This window comes from Acipenser ruthenus, chromosome 20 (assembly GCF_902713425.1).
Source record: "Acipenser ruthenus chromosome 20, fAciRut3.2 maternal haplotype, whole genome shotgun sequence".
Classification (NCBI taxonomy): Eukaryota; Metazoa; Chordata; class Actinopteri; order Acipenseriformes; family Acipenseridae; genus Acipenser; species Acipenser ruthenus.
Genome location: NC_081208.1, coordinates 19,577,638 through 19,591,992, shown reverse-complemented (window position 1 = coordinate 19,591,992; position 14,355 = coordinate 19,577,638). Strand labels below are relative to the sequence as shown.

The 14,355-nt window shown below is 36.7% G+C and overlaps 1 protein-coding gene across 1 annotated transcript in view; it reads left to right on the top strand.

Annotated features, from left to right (window-relative positions):
* Window positions 1-2,779: 2,779 nt before the first annotated feature.
* Window positions 2,780-14,355, top strand: part of LOC117425843 (zinc finger protein 469-like) — a 231,084-nt gene continuing 219,508 nt past the window's right edge. Inside the window, exons 1-2 of the mRNA XM_058993604.1 lie at window positions 2,780-2,804; window positions 7,164-7,241. The gene's annotated coding sequence lies outside the window, so the exon portion shown is untranslated. The remainder of the gene's footprint in view (window positions 2,805-7,163; window positions 7,242-14,355) is intronic.

Below are 14,355 nucleotides of genomic sequence, written 5' to 3'. Positions count from 1 at the left end.
CAAAATTATAGTCATATAGTTTTTTTTTTTTTTTTTTTAAAGGGTCTCAATCCTAAAATTATATGTAATGCTAAACTTTTGGCCGTAGCAGAAGAGTACATACTGGGGTTATTCCATAGATCTATACTTAAGAGACTCACACGCACTGTTACTGTGGTTTAAACCATGGCAGTGTTCAGATGTGCCACCGTTCAATTCAATTGAATAAACTCCACAGTGTAGAGAATGGTGGGTGTAGATCATGACAGGCTACTTTTTCATGAAGGTCCATGCAACCATGGCAGGGAATGCTTGTTAAATACTTGTTATTATGTTAAATTGTAAATAATAATAATAAAAAAAAGTTAAATATGATTTGTTTTTTGTTTGCCCCATCGAACTATCATACATTTATCTGGCCATAAAAGACAAAGCCTACTGTACTCACATGGCACAAGAAAAGAAATGTATAATAGAACTAACACATTCCAGGTATTTTCCTTTTCATATTGACCAGCTGGATGACCATTGCTCAAGATATAGCTACGCAAGTACCATGACATTAGTTACTGTAGACCAAGGCACAAGGTACTGAATTTACACAATGTTTGCCCATTATTTGTGATCCTCAAAACTACATGTCTATGTACATCACTTTAGTTGATTTATTAAAGAATGGGGCAATAGAGGAGTGCTGTGATAAGGAGTCAGTGAAAAGTGTCAATGTCCATACTGTACATAGTATGGTAAAGATATGTTAAGTACAGGGCTAGTACCTTGTACTTATACTGAGGTACACCTGCTCGTTCTGTACTCTGCACATAACAACACATATTGCTGAGCCAGAGAGCATATGGCATTCATACTTAAAGGCATGCTGTTGGGTATTATTTTGATTAATCAAAACAATGTGTTTTTTAGGAAATGTGATGCAGTATGAATAGAAACATTAACCATTCTGTTTAGCTGAAGAGGAGTTTTTAAATCGGATCAGCTGTCCAAACAAACCACAGACATTTCTGTTGTTATGTCAATCCAAGTTTGGAAGAGCTGAGGAGAGATTGGTCTAGGACTGTAAGGGTTGCCTATGTAAAAAAAAACACAACTTTCTGAGTCTGGCCAATTAGATAGATATGAAGGTGGTGGTGTTGTGGTCTGTTATCAGATTCACTAAAACCACTGAGAATCATTTGTGGTTGAAGAGAAGCACACACTTTGCAATGTAAAATTAAGCCAAAGTGTGTCGCAGCAGCACCAAACTTGAAAAGCAATCGCATGTAATATGAGGTGTTTGAAATGGGAGCTTAAAGCTTTGTGTTTGCTCAGCATGTTGAATCTTTAGCAAGGAAAATATTAGTGTGTTACACTGGCAATTGTAGGTGATTTTTTTACTGGCTTTGAGACTATTTCAATTCTTTCACATTCTTCTTTTTTTGTTTTGCATTAAAGCTGCAGTATCCCACATGATATAACTGGCAATTTCCCAGACAGTTTTAACTGTGAGGGCACCAAACTCCCTCTCACCTTGAACCCTATTGGCACAATGTCATGGTCCTGATGTAACTTGTAGTAATACTACTGAAGACGTGGAGAAATATTTTTAGTTGAAACATTTGTCAAAGAATTGAGTGTTTTAGTTATGGATGTCCTGATGTTTAATAATAATGGATGTACTGCATAGGTTATACAGGAGCAGGGCTCAAAAGTAGATCATATTCTCAACTGGGGAACAGACTAAGCTGCTTTTGAAAGGAACACACAGGCATACATACACGTGTTTAATAATTGTTTGGAATCCGTATTTTTTGTAATTCTCTTGCATTTTATTAAGAAAGATCAGAACTGCAACAACTTTAAGAAAGTAAAGGTTACAAATGGTTATATTGAAGGGGTCATCTCCTCGTTTTAAACACTGCCATGCGTGGAGTTCGTTTGCATTGTTCTCTGGAAGCAAGATCGACAGAGAGACCAGGAGTTAATCAATTGGCAGATCACACTGAACAAGCACACCAAATGTTCCATTATGAAAACCATAGACATTTAAAATTTCTGCTGGTCTCAGCGAATCTGAGTGTGTTTTTTTCTGAGCAGGGGATTTAAGAGCAGCTTAGCATGGGTGTGAAGTATCCCAGTTATCTTAACAAATGCAAATGTGGCCTCAGTAGAAACATGTCTAATCTCAGAGTACTATACCCCATACATCTTATCCTGAAACATGTCTGTTTTATGTGGCATTTTGTACATCTACTAGGGCAGAGTGTTGCAGGGGGACATGCTAATGGTTACACTCTGCTGTACCGGATGTGCTTAAAAAAAGACATGTTCCTGAGAGCTCTATTTAGGTCACACAACGTTAGTCTTTTAATTGGTCTCTCTTACTTTTTTTATGTTACATTTTAGAATTAAATTATTCTTTGCTGAGCAGGCAGCCAGCTTATCGCGGTTATTTGAGAATAATTATTTTCTGTAACCGCCATGGATCCACAGGCATGCAAATGTGTTACTCAGTCTCATTACTGTAAAGAAGTTGTCCTGTAATTATGCTATGACTTTTTCCAGACACTTAGTTCATCATAACTTTGATAAACATTGATTAATTCATTTCCTGACACACTTCAGCTTCTTCTTATGAAAGAGGCATATTTTAAATGCGCCCACAATCTATTTTGGCTTGAGTATGTATATAATAGAAATCCAAATATACAAAAGTATGCTCAATGTGTAACAGCGATGACTTGCCAACTATAATACATGTATTTATTTACTTATCTGGCTTTCCTGTATACTTGCAGGTATTTTGGAAGCTCTTGCAGTTTAATCTGAAGGTGAGAATTGGCACGGTTTCTTCTGTAGAATGAACAGGGGTTTTATGCATTTTGTATCCACATAATGATGCTACTGTAAAATTGCTTTAAATATGATCTATTTTACATTCCTAACAGCCAGCTATTATCCAGTATGCACGCTGTGGTAGCCAAGTAAAAGCAGGGTGCCAGACAATTTGTTTTGATTGAGGAAAACTGCCAAGTTATATGTGTACAATAAGTAAAAACTGTTGATACAGGTCTAGGGGAGGGTTTGAACAGTAACCAGTTGTAGTGATATCATTGATTGTATCGCTATTTGATTAGTCTAGTTTTGATTAATTATCATGCTGAAAAATGAGTATCTATAATTGTGTTTTTTGACAGTTATCTAAAGATATATTTGTCCATATAGAGATTCTGGTGGCATGTTAAGTACCACTTAATTAAACAAACATGTATTTATAAATTGGGCATCAGAAAATTAAGTTTAACCCTCGTTCAGAGCAATAAAAGGTGTCATATGTAAGTATGAAATTGCCAGCAGTAGTCTACATTTTCTGAATATTGCATTTCCTACCTGTTTGATTTCCCATTTTGTGTGTTAAATTCTCTATTGCTGTTCCTGCCCTTACCATTATTTACCAGACTTACTTACTCAAGTGTCAATTTCTCAGCCACAGGGGGTGCTTTTGAAAAGGCTCACTGTAAATCTGATTTTTTTAATGTGAAGTCATGGATTTCTTGGTATAAATCAATATTTTCACATGTTTGAGTGGATTAAATTTCGGGTAAAAGTCATTACAATATATATATATATATATATATATATATATATATATATATATATATATATATATATATATATATTATAAAGCCAGAGAATTTTCCATTAAAAATCTGTAAAAATGCCAAACCACAGTCACAGTTGTTCTACCCTGATTCGCTTGTCACAAAAACATTTTTGGAGGGCAAGACTGTGCAGTAATGCTTAGATATGATGACCCATATGCAAAAAATATATATAGAATAATAATAAAAACAATCATTTATGTTTAATAATCCAATAGTTAGGTCATTTAAATCACTGTCCATTCGCAGAAAGCTAGTACTGCACTTTTTCATAGGATTCCATTTTGAGGCAGCTCAAGTCATTTTAAAATGAATTATATGTTATAAGTCCCCCAACACTTACTGTTTAGAGCTATAGCCAAAATTGTTGCATCACCCTATAGAATGAACTCATTTTGCTTCATAAAGTCGAATGAAACCTGCTAAATAATGTTATGTTAACATTAAATTACATACTCCAATGATACTTAACAAAAAAATGACAAATTGACAAATGTGGCATTTTGAAATCTATCATAAAATACTGTATTATGGCTTCTGCTATATAATTTTGTAGTTTCTTTGATTACATAATGTTAAATAAAAGATCTATTATGTCTCAACCCTAAAATTCTAGTTGATGCAAAACGTTTGGTCATAGCTGCTGAAAAATTCATATCCGTGTCAAACAGGATTAGTTCAAGAAGTTGTATTTTAGTAACTGAAAATAAATGACAATAAATATGTTCATTTTCTAATATTGTGTGACAGGCTGGATTTTTTTTTTATCTAGTTGTATTTATTTATTTTAGTTTAAAAGAAGCTTTTTGTATGATAAGGTGTACTGTATATAAAACCAAATGTTTAAGAATTAAACAGAAATTAAACACCTAGAAGAAACAGATAATAAACACATCTTGGTGTTTATTTTGGAAACACTATTAAACTACACACTGATTATAATTTAAACATGTACATTATTTTTCTCCCAATATGAATACTTACAAATGGGTTATGCTTCACCTTGATCAAAAATACATTAAAATAATTTTGAACAGGTATAGATACAATCCCTCTATAACAATCCGTGATGGCAAATCAAATCGAAACCCATTACTAGCCAGTAAAATAACCAGGCAGTAATTTAATAAATCGCTGGGCAAAAATTACCATTATAATCTTTTATGCAGATGGGCCTGTGATTCCCACCTTACCCACACCCCAAGCATTATATCAGTGTGAAGAAAACACAGGTGTTTTTCTACAGTTTACAGATCCCACATCTCTCTTTATAGACCAGCAAGGGCTGATCCCACTTCCTAACCCTAACCACAGTGTCTGCATGCCTTCCGCCTGTTTTACAATCACCGCTTAATGACAGGAATCACATGCTTCAGATGAGCCGGTGACAATTATTAAGGAGGCACCTATTGAATGATTTCTCAATTTTTAGTGGCTTGGATGATTTCACATTTTACAAGAGCTTTCACGCAGTTGTACATGGAAAAGTGTTGCTGGTAAAGTACAATGACTTGATTTAGAACAACAATTCTGTATTCCAGTAATGTAAGGTGACCATATTTTGTAAACCAAATCCAGGGACACACATACAAAATTGAACTCACCAGTATTCCTGATGCTGGTAGCACTAGAGAAGCTTGCTGGATTAGCTATGGCAACTGCAATAGTGCTGTACCATCTAGATTAGGGGTTTCCAACCCTGGTCCTGGAGAGCTACAGGGTCTGCTGGTTTTCGTTTCAACCAAGCTCTCAGTTATTTAATTGCACCAACTATTTGGCTTAATTAGTCAAGATAAACAGGTGTTCCAGACCTTTAGCCAATGATGATGTAAAGACACCTAGAAAACCTGCACGATTGGTGCTCTCCAGTATTATAGCTAATAATAATAACAATGAATAATATTAACAATAGAAATGGTCTGCATATTTCTCTATAACGCATTTATGCATCCGACATATTAACCAATACAAGAAATTAAAAGGAAGGTTATTCGGTGAAAGGGTTTGTGAAACAGGGACACAGTACCACATCTGGGGACTGTCCCTGGAAATCGGAGATGTATGGTCACCCTACAGTAATGTCATCTATTACCATACCATAAAGGTGGCGATTATTTCCTACTTCCATTTGAAATACCCCCTTAATAAATTAATGGGAACCAACTAAACGTGTATTTGTAAAAATAAATAAATAAAATAAAATAGATGCTAATCAGATCATCGGTTCTACCACTATTTGAATTTTCTTACAACACAAGAGAAACTACATTTGTACCTAACTCTGTAACTGCACAACTGTAACTGTGCTCTGACTGAGCATGAATGATGGGCAGACAAACAGACAGATTGCATCATGTTAGGATACTGTGTATAAGCAGACATTTTCACAGAGCCACCTTGTATTTGTTGTTGTTCATGCAGCTTGCCAGATACTTAGCAAGGTCCAGTATAGGTCTCAGTGGTGAAGAGAACGCTAATCCTCTACTGGCTTTGTTATTTCCCAATGTGTTAACTGCAGACTGTTGACCAAGAGAATTCCTCAAGCTGTTTTGCAGGATTCACAAATACATCAATAATTTAACCAACACATTGGACACATGATGTTGCTCTTTATTTCTCACACACAGTACTTAACCCCTTCCCAAATTGCAGAGATCTATACCTCCAAATAAGAATTCAGGCAGCCTGTGGTTAGAACTGTTTCTTTGGTTACGTCCATGACATCTCACCCCCAGGGCCAGACTGACACATTTCCATCACACCACTCGCGCCCTACATAACAGTAAAATGATATGTACAGTCAACTCTCAATTACCCATGGGCGGTTTATCCAGATTATTAACAGTGTGTGAAAAACAGGAAGAAAAATACAGGTGTACTGTAATACTTTACCCATTTTTTACGCATTAAGTCAGTGACTCAGTGCCATTATGACTGCAAACATGTTGGCAAGTAAATGTAAACGCATGGTTTTAACAATTCAAAAAAAAAACTTGAAAACATTGAGAAGCTGGAAATGGTAGTCCTGTAAAACAACTTTCAGTAGAATATGAAATTGGTAAACAGATAGTTTGTGATTTAATAAAAGAAGAGAGTGAAGTGAAGGGGAGGGGAACAGCTGATTCCAGAGGATCACATTTCTCATAGTACAGCCCTCACCTCCCTTGAAAAACTGCTTGATTACTTAGAGCAGCAAGATAACTCTTTGTTGAACGACAACTTATTTCTCTATCTGCTGGTTTCACAGAACCCTATTAGCACTGGACTACAGGGTCTTTGAAACCAGCCGTGTGTGTACATTAGCCGAAACCTTTGTGAACTTGACTTAAAATCGTATCTGCCTAAAGGGTGTAAAAGCAGTTATTGGGTAAAGTCATAAAGTAATTATCTTTAACTATAGTCCATACCAGTATTGCAAAGTGAAATGTGTTTCCCCCCAAGAAGACTTTGAATACATATTGCGGTTATAGTGTTGCAAAGCTTTGCTCAAACCCTGTTATAATGAAATCCCTTTCTTTTGTACTTCAGCCTCTTCTCTTATAGAAAGATTATCTGCAGCCAGCCTGTACAGGAACTATGTGAGCCGGAAAGAAACTGCAAAGAGAGGTTAGTCACGTTTACACACAGTAGTATTAGTAAAGCATTATACACAGCAAGTATAGAAAATAACTAGCATCAAACAACTGCTTTTGTGGTCAACACTACAGAGTAAAAAACAGAGCTCATTTTAATAGCTATTATATCTATTTCAGATTCATCATTGTCAGCAGATACATTCCCTGATTTCAGCTTCTTTATGTAGGCTTACACATACTTTGTTTTCCATTCATTGTACTTATTTAACAGGGTACTCCATTGATGTACTGTACATGGAGTAGTGTTTTTATTTCACACGTGGATGGCCAGAAATAACACACACTCATGTCTTTTCAGTGACTTGTTGGTTATTAAGAGATACACATAGAGTACTGCATAAACGTTCATAGTATATTTCCAATTTACCAAACAGGGCAGTACGTCAGACAGCTGTTCCACTGCAACAACAATCACTTACATGCATTGAAAACTATAACCTCATAAAAGCTTACCACACTTTACCAAACTTTTACTTTGTATGTACTGTGTATTTTGATCGTGCTGTACCATGCATATCTGTGATTTACTGCACTGTATGACTACTCGATATCAGTATTCTTTTACCATGCTATATCACACGTTTAATAAGTAAGGTGTTGGTTACCCAATGATTTACAAATCTTCTAACAGTACTAGGCACAGTTTGATGGAAAGATTGTGTGGTTTCTTCAATTATTCCATATCTGGCTCTCACAATTTGGCATTCCGGTGTTCACATGAGATGCCAGCTTTATCAGATCCAGATCCCTGCAGTACTGCTGTATATTTACCCTATGTTTGCTATTTAAATAGTTATGTCATTAGCAAAGACTTCTAACTATAAGACACACTGTTTTTTAAAGCTTAATTGCTCCATCTCTTCTGAGAGTACCCACCCATTCTGCCACAGGTCATTACTGCTGCTGAATACCACTTACCCCAGCCAACTTAAATTCCACTCATAGTGACTGAGTGGTGTTATTGTGAAGGGAGGAAGTTATACTGTGAGAAATGAAAAACCATAATAGGTGTCTATAAACTGAATCGCCTTCACACATTAGTAGTACTTGGCTGGATTAGTTAAAAAAAGGGCCTGAAGGTCCTATTGTTAAAATACCTGGAGTGGGTCAGTTTTTGTCCAAGATTCTCAAAAATGATATGCAATACTGTAAACACCCCCTTTTTACCATGCCATTGGTTTTAGTTAACTTAATGGGCAGCTAATTGCGCTGTATAGCATACTATGCAATGCAACAGTTGTACTGCTTTTCTTTGCCTTGGGAGGCAGTCTAGTGGTTATAATCCTGGGCTTGTAACCAGAAGATCACCGGTTCAAATCCTACCTCTGTCACTTAACTTCCTTGTGCTCCATCCTGCAGATGAGATGTTAAATCAATGTCCTATTGTAAGTGACTCTGCATATAATGCACAGTTCACAGCCTGCCTCTATAAAGCACTTTGTGATGGTGGTACACTATGAAAGTCGCTATATAAAGATATTATTATTGTATAGAGTGGGAAACAAGGTATCGTGACATTGGGAAAATAAGTGAATACTGTAGTTGGATAATAAATATCAAAGGGCCACAGTGTCACCAATCTTGCTTCTTCAGACTGCTTTCTCTGGGGACCTGTTTTAAAGCAAGTTTTCATAGAGGAATAAAACCATGTTAACAGACTGAAACTAGCAAAGATCAATACTTTCTTTCCTGAAACTACATTGTTTCTTGATATTCTAATAACAAAACAATTGCTTTATTCGTCTCTGAAAATGTGCCTTTGCCCTTGCAGTTGGTTTGAAATCGGTGCCAGAAGCCTGTTGTGTACATCCCCTGCCCAAGGAGATGAGCAAAAGGGCTGGGTGTTGACCATTTGACACACCCCTGGTTTAGACTTGAGCTCACTGTTTGTATTTCTACCTGCTGGCTGCTATTCCTGGAGACATCTTCTAAACCCTCCACATCCAGACCCACTCGCTGTCTGTTACCTCTCCTTCTCTCTGCTGTTTAAAAAAAAAAAAATGAAATACAATAAATACAACAAAACACTTTATCAAAAGGTCCAGGTTTACATATTTATGGGCAGCAGTATTTACATTAGCGCTGTGCTTCACACTGAAGCCCATACTGTAGGTGAAACGTTGTGCATTGAAGCCATCCCCACAGTCAGCCTTTTGTTGCAGTTGCTAGCATGTATAGCAGTGATAAAAACAACCACAGAGAATCATACAGAACACACAGAACAGGATATTCAATAGGTAAGAAGTGAAATATTAGGGAAATGTACATTATATAACATATTCCTTTAACATACAGTAAATTAGCTTTTTAAGTTCCCCAATATTGCTTCACTGTAATATCGCTTCTGCTGACACACTATTGTGTTCTTTTACTGAGAAGAGCATTCCCTGTCTGGCAGGAGTTTATCAAAGAAACAAAAAAAGATATGGGCTGTGTATAACAATAGACTGTTAAAATAAATACAGGTGACTTACTTAATTTGGCAGGTATACTGGCTCGCCTGTATCCCTTGCCCTGTTAACTGTTGAATTTAATTTGTAACTGACATGACTGGCAGACAGGCAGAATGGGTTTGCATGTCCACTTGTGCACTGTCCCCACGTAAATAACACAGTGCTTTTCTTCACTTCTTCGTTTTATGAATGCAAAGTTACCTTAAATGCTGGAAAGCTGGTCTGGCTCCAGGCTTGGCATTGATTCAGAGCTGGCATCAAAAACACACACTTACACACACACATGCACACGCACACATGTGCATACACATACAGTGTGGAGTAGTGGTTAGGGCTCTAGACTCTTGACCGGAGGGTCGTGGGTTCAATCCCAGGTGGGGGAAATTGCTGCTGTACCCTTGAGCAAGGTACTTTACCTTGATTGCGCCAGTAAAAACCCAACTGTATAAATGGGTAATTGTATGTAAAAATAATGTGTAAAAAAATAAATAATGTAATTGTATGTAAAAATAATGTGATATCTTGTAACAATTGTAAGTCACGCTGAATAAGGGTGTCTGCTAAGAAGTTAATAATAATAATACATGTTTGCATTCCTATATTTGAGGGGACTTCTCATTGACTCTCACTATATTTTTATTTACTATTTCTAACCACAGTCAGACAAAACTCCTGTAGCGTATTCGGTTCCCGCAGGCAGGCGCATCACACAGGGCGAGGAAACCCACACACACGCGGAGGGCGGGCGCGAACCCGGGTCCTCTCGCACTGAAGCATAGCGCCGGTATTCAGTGCGAGAGGACCCGGGTTCGCGCCCGCCCTCCGCCTGTGTGTGGATTTCCTCGCTCTGTGTGATGCGCCTGCCTGCGGGAACCGAGAACGCTACACTCCACACAGAGTGAAAGTTGACAACAAACTAAATATTTTGACACTTTTTTTTTTTAAGGCATATTTAGTTCTTAAAAAGGTGTTTTACAAAATAGGGACATCCCCATAACGTCATTTTTTCATGAGTTACTATCTTTGTGGGGACATTATCTCAAATTTTGCCCGCACATTGATAGTAATACCTGCCCACACACACACACACACACACACACACACACACACACACACACACACACACACACACTTGTTTTAGTAGAAACATGTGCTTCTTGCATCATTTGAATATAATAGTTGAGGAATTGTGAACAAAGGGAATAATATCCAATGAAAATGAGTCCAGATCCAGGGTTCAGATGAGAAGAATTTTCAGAGAGTGTGTTTATAAAAGGATGTGGTTTCAGGTTAAGTCATTGAAGTCTCTCGATGTTGTTGTGCCTGGACAGCTGAAAGCCTGCATTTCACTTCCTTAATGCAATGGGCAAATTCCACCCTTCCCTCTCCCCGGGTGCCATGCAAGCTACCCTTTATAATTGTGGGCAGGGTTTTGACAGTTTGCTGTATAACTCAACATTTCCTCTATAAAATGGCAACACTTAAACTAGTGTCAATATGTCAGGAAGTTCCCCATATGTTTATTGCTTTTGCAAGTGTTTTTTTTTTTCAGGACTATTTTTTTTAAATGTCAGTTTGCAAAATCCAAAGACTGTAAAAAGCATGCATTGTGAATACAAAAACAAATGTCATGTTTGTTGTGGGTGTTTGCAACTATATATCAGTGGGCTTAGATCAGCCAGGGTGTATTTGGCTTACTGCGCACCAGCGACCCCTGTAGTCTGGCTGGGCACCTGCAGCCTTGTATTTCTGCAGTCTGAAAAGAAGCAGTCGGCTGACGGCACACACATCGGAGGACAGCGTGTGTTCGTCTTCGCCGCTCCCGCGTCAGCGCAGGGGTGGTAGTGGTGAGCTGAGCCTAAAAATAATTGGCTATTCTAAATTGGGAGAAAATAATAAAAAACAATTGCCGACTACTACATTTAAAAAAAAAAAAGGACTGACTGGTATAGATAATCTTTTTGGAGCCCCAAATGTATTTTTATTCCTTTTAATAAAACATTCTAGCCAACATTTATTCTGAGCAACAATGTTTAAAGTTGAACCAGGGGCTCCCGAGTGGCGCATCCAGTAAAAGCACTCGCTAGAGTGCAGGATGCGCTCTATAGCCTGGACGTCGCCGGTTCGAGTCCAGGCTATTCCGCAGCCGACCGTGGACGGGAACTCCCAGGGGGCGGCGCTCAATTGGCCGAGCGTCGCCCGGGGGGAGGGAGGGTTAGGTCGGCCAGGGTGTCCTCGGCTCACCGCGCAGCAGCAACCCCTGTAGTCTGGCCGGGCGCCTGCGGGCTTGCCTGTAAACTGCCCAGAGCTGCGTTGTCCTCCGACGCTGTAGCTCTGAGGCGGCTGCACGGTGAGTTTGCAGTGTGTAAAGAAGCGGGCGGCTGACGACACACGCTTCGGAGGACAGCGTGTGTTCGTCTTCGCCCCTCCCGAGTCAGCGCAGGGGTGGTAGCGGTGAGCTGAGCCTAAAAAATAATTGGGCATTTCAAATTGGGGAGAAAATAATAAAAACTAATTGGCAACGACTAAATTTAAAAAAAAAAAAAAAAAAAAATTGAACCAGGCATTTTATTTTCTTGTCTTAATTTTCCAATGCTTCCCATACTAAAATATATATTTTAAATATATTTTTGCAAACATATTATTCATATAAAACTCATAGTCTTTGGGAATGATAAAATATATGGAAAAATATATGTATTATGTATGTAACATTATATAAAATATATTTAACATATTACAAAATTGGCCCGTTTTCATCATATGAAAATATATTTAGAATGTATTTGCTTAAACATATTTTAAATATATTTAAAATATAATTTCAGGTAACAATATATCAATTATATTGTCCATGTATTTTTAGAAATGTATTATTCAATATATTTACTAAACATGTATTATATAATGTATTCACAATATATTACATAATGTAAAGTGCCTGGACACACACCGTATTTTGCATGTGTTCCACCAAGATATGAAGCAAATAAATAAGAAAGGAATGGAATTCCGCAATTTCACTTAAAAATAACTATTATCTTTAAACATAGCGGAATATATCAACATTTTGTAAAAATTCAGTGTCTATAAAACACTCAAGTACAAAAATGAAAAGCTTTCAACGTATGCTAAAAGGCTGTTTGCATTACAACAGGTGTTTGGGCTGCTTCTCTGTAGACCTACTAACATTGTTCTTCTGAAACTATGAGACGTTACAAAAAACTGCTGCTTCCAATTACAAATTCATTAATAGCTATGGAATTGTTGCTGAAAATAGAGCTATGAAAGTAAAAAAAGAAAAATCCACTAATAAACTGGAAATACATTTTTACAATTTCATTATTTTTTTCATATTGATGTCTTTGTCCTTGATTGTTATTGACCTCTCTTTTTTTTCTTCTAAATACTAGGCTTAGCCCAGTTATTTTTTATGAGGTATCTGTAACACTTCGGTATCTGCAGAAAGATTGATTAACGACCATATTTGTTCCGTCAAGAATAAACTTATTTACCACATTAAAATCACAGTGTCTGTGTTTTTATCTGCTGTACATGGATAAACTTATGAAGCCTTGTTGTTTTAAATTTAGTGCTGCCTGACCGTCGCAGTCTCCCATTATATGCAATATATAAATATATTCTTTGAAAACACTGCATACACTTTTAAATATATGAATGTGAATATATTTATTTACAACATATTTTACAATGTATTTTGAATATAATTTAGAAAAATAAAATGTATAAATGCGAATATGTTGATTTACAAAATACATTTATAGTATAAATATATTTAAGCAACATGTCATGTTTAAGAAAATATATTATAAATACATTTCAGGTTTAAAAATATATAATTCCATATATTAAAAATATATTTATTTTCTGTATGGGTTAATGGTAATGTTTTTTAAACCATTGAATAATGAGGAAATCAAAAGTGAAACAGCAGTTTATATTTTACTATAGGGTTATTGGGCTACTTTCCATCTCTTCTGCTCACTGGCAATGCACACGGTCTGTGGGTAAAACACATGAGAAATGACTCAACAAGAGTATTGCATCATGCATTCAATGTAAAGTATGGTAATATAAGAAGATTGTATTTTATCTTGTGGATCTGGTCTGGTGTGAGATGTAGTACAACAAGCTTAAAGGCACAGGATGACACAACCATTTTTAATGGACAATTTTAATCAGCTGTATCATTCTTAGTTTAGGTTTCTTCATACTTTATAGAGTTGTTACGGCATGTTTGTAAAGCAGCATGGTCCTTTGTTTTGAAGCAGTGATGTCAGAGTGCTGTTATTCTCTAATAACTGTATTTGATGCTGCATTGTGATTGGTCAAAATGGACTTGAGTATATTATAAATCACTGACAATCAGGTAGTGGTTATAATCATATGGTAGAAGTCCTTTGAGTTTGATTCATTTATTTATTTATTTTACATTGTGTTTAGCCAAATGTAACCTTGATTCAATGGTGTGATCAACTTGGAGTTCAGATGTATAAAGGTGGGCTTGGTGGCCAGATGGGGCACAACTTATTTTAAAATTGGCTGTAATATATTTAGTTGCCATTAACAAAAAAGTAATTTTACTGATGACTTTACTGATGACCCTTGAAG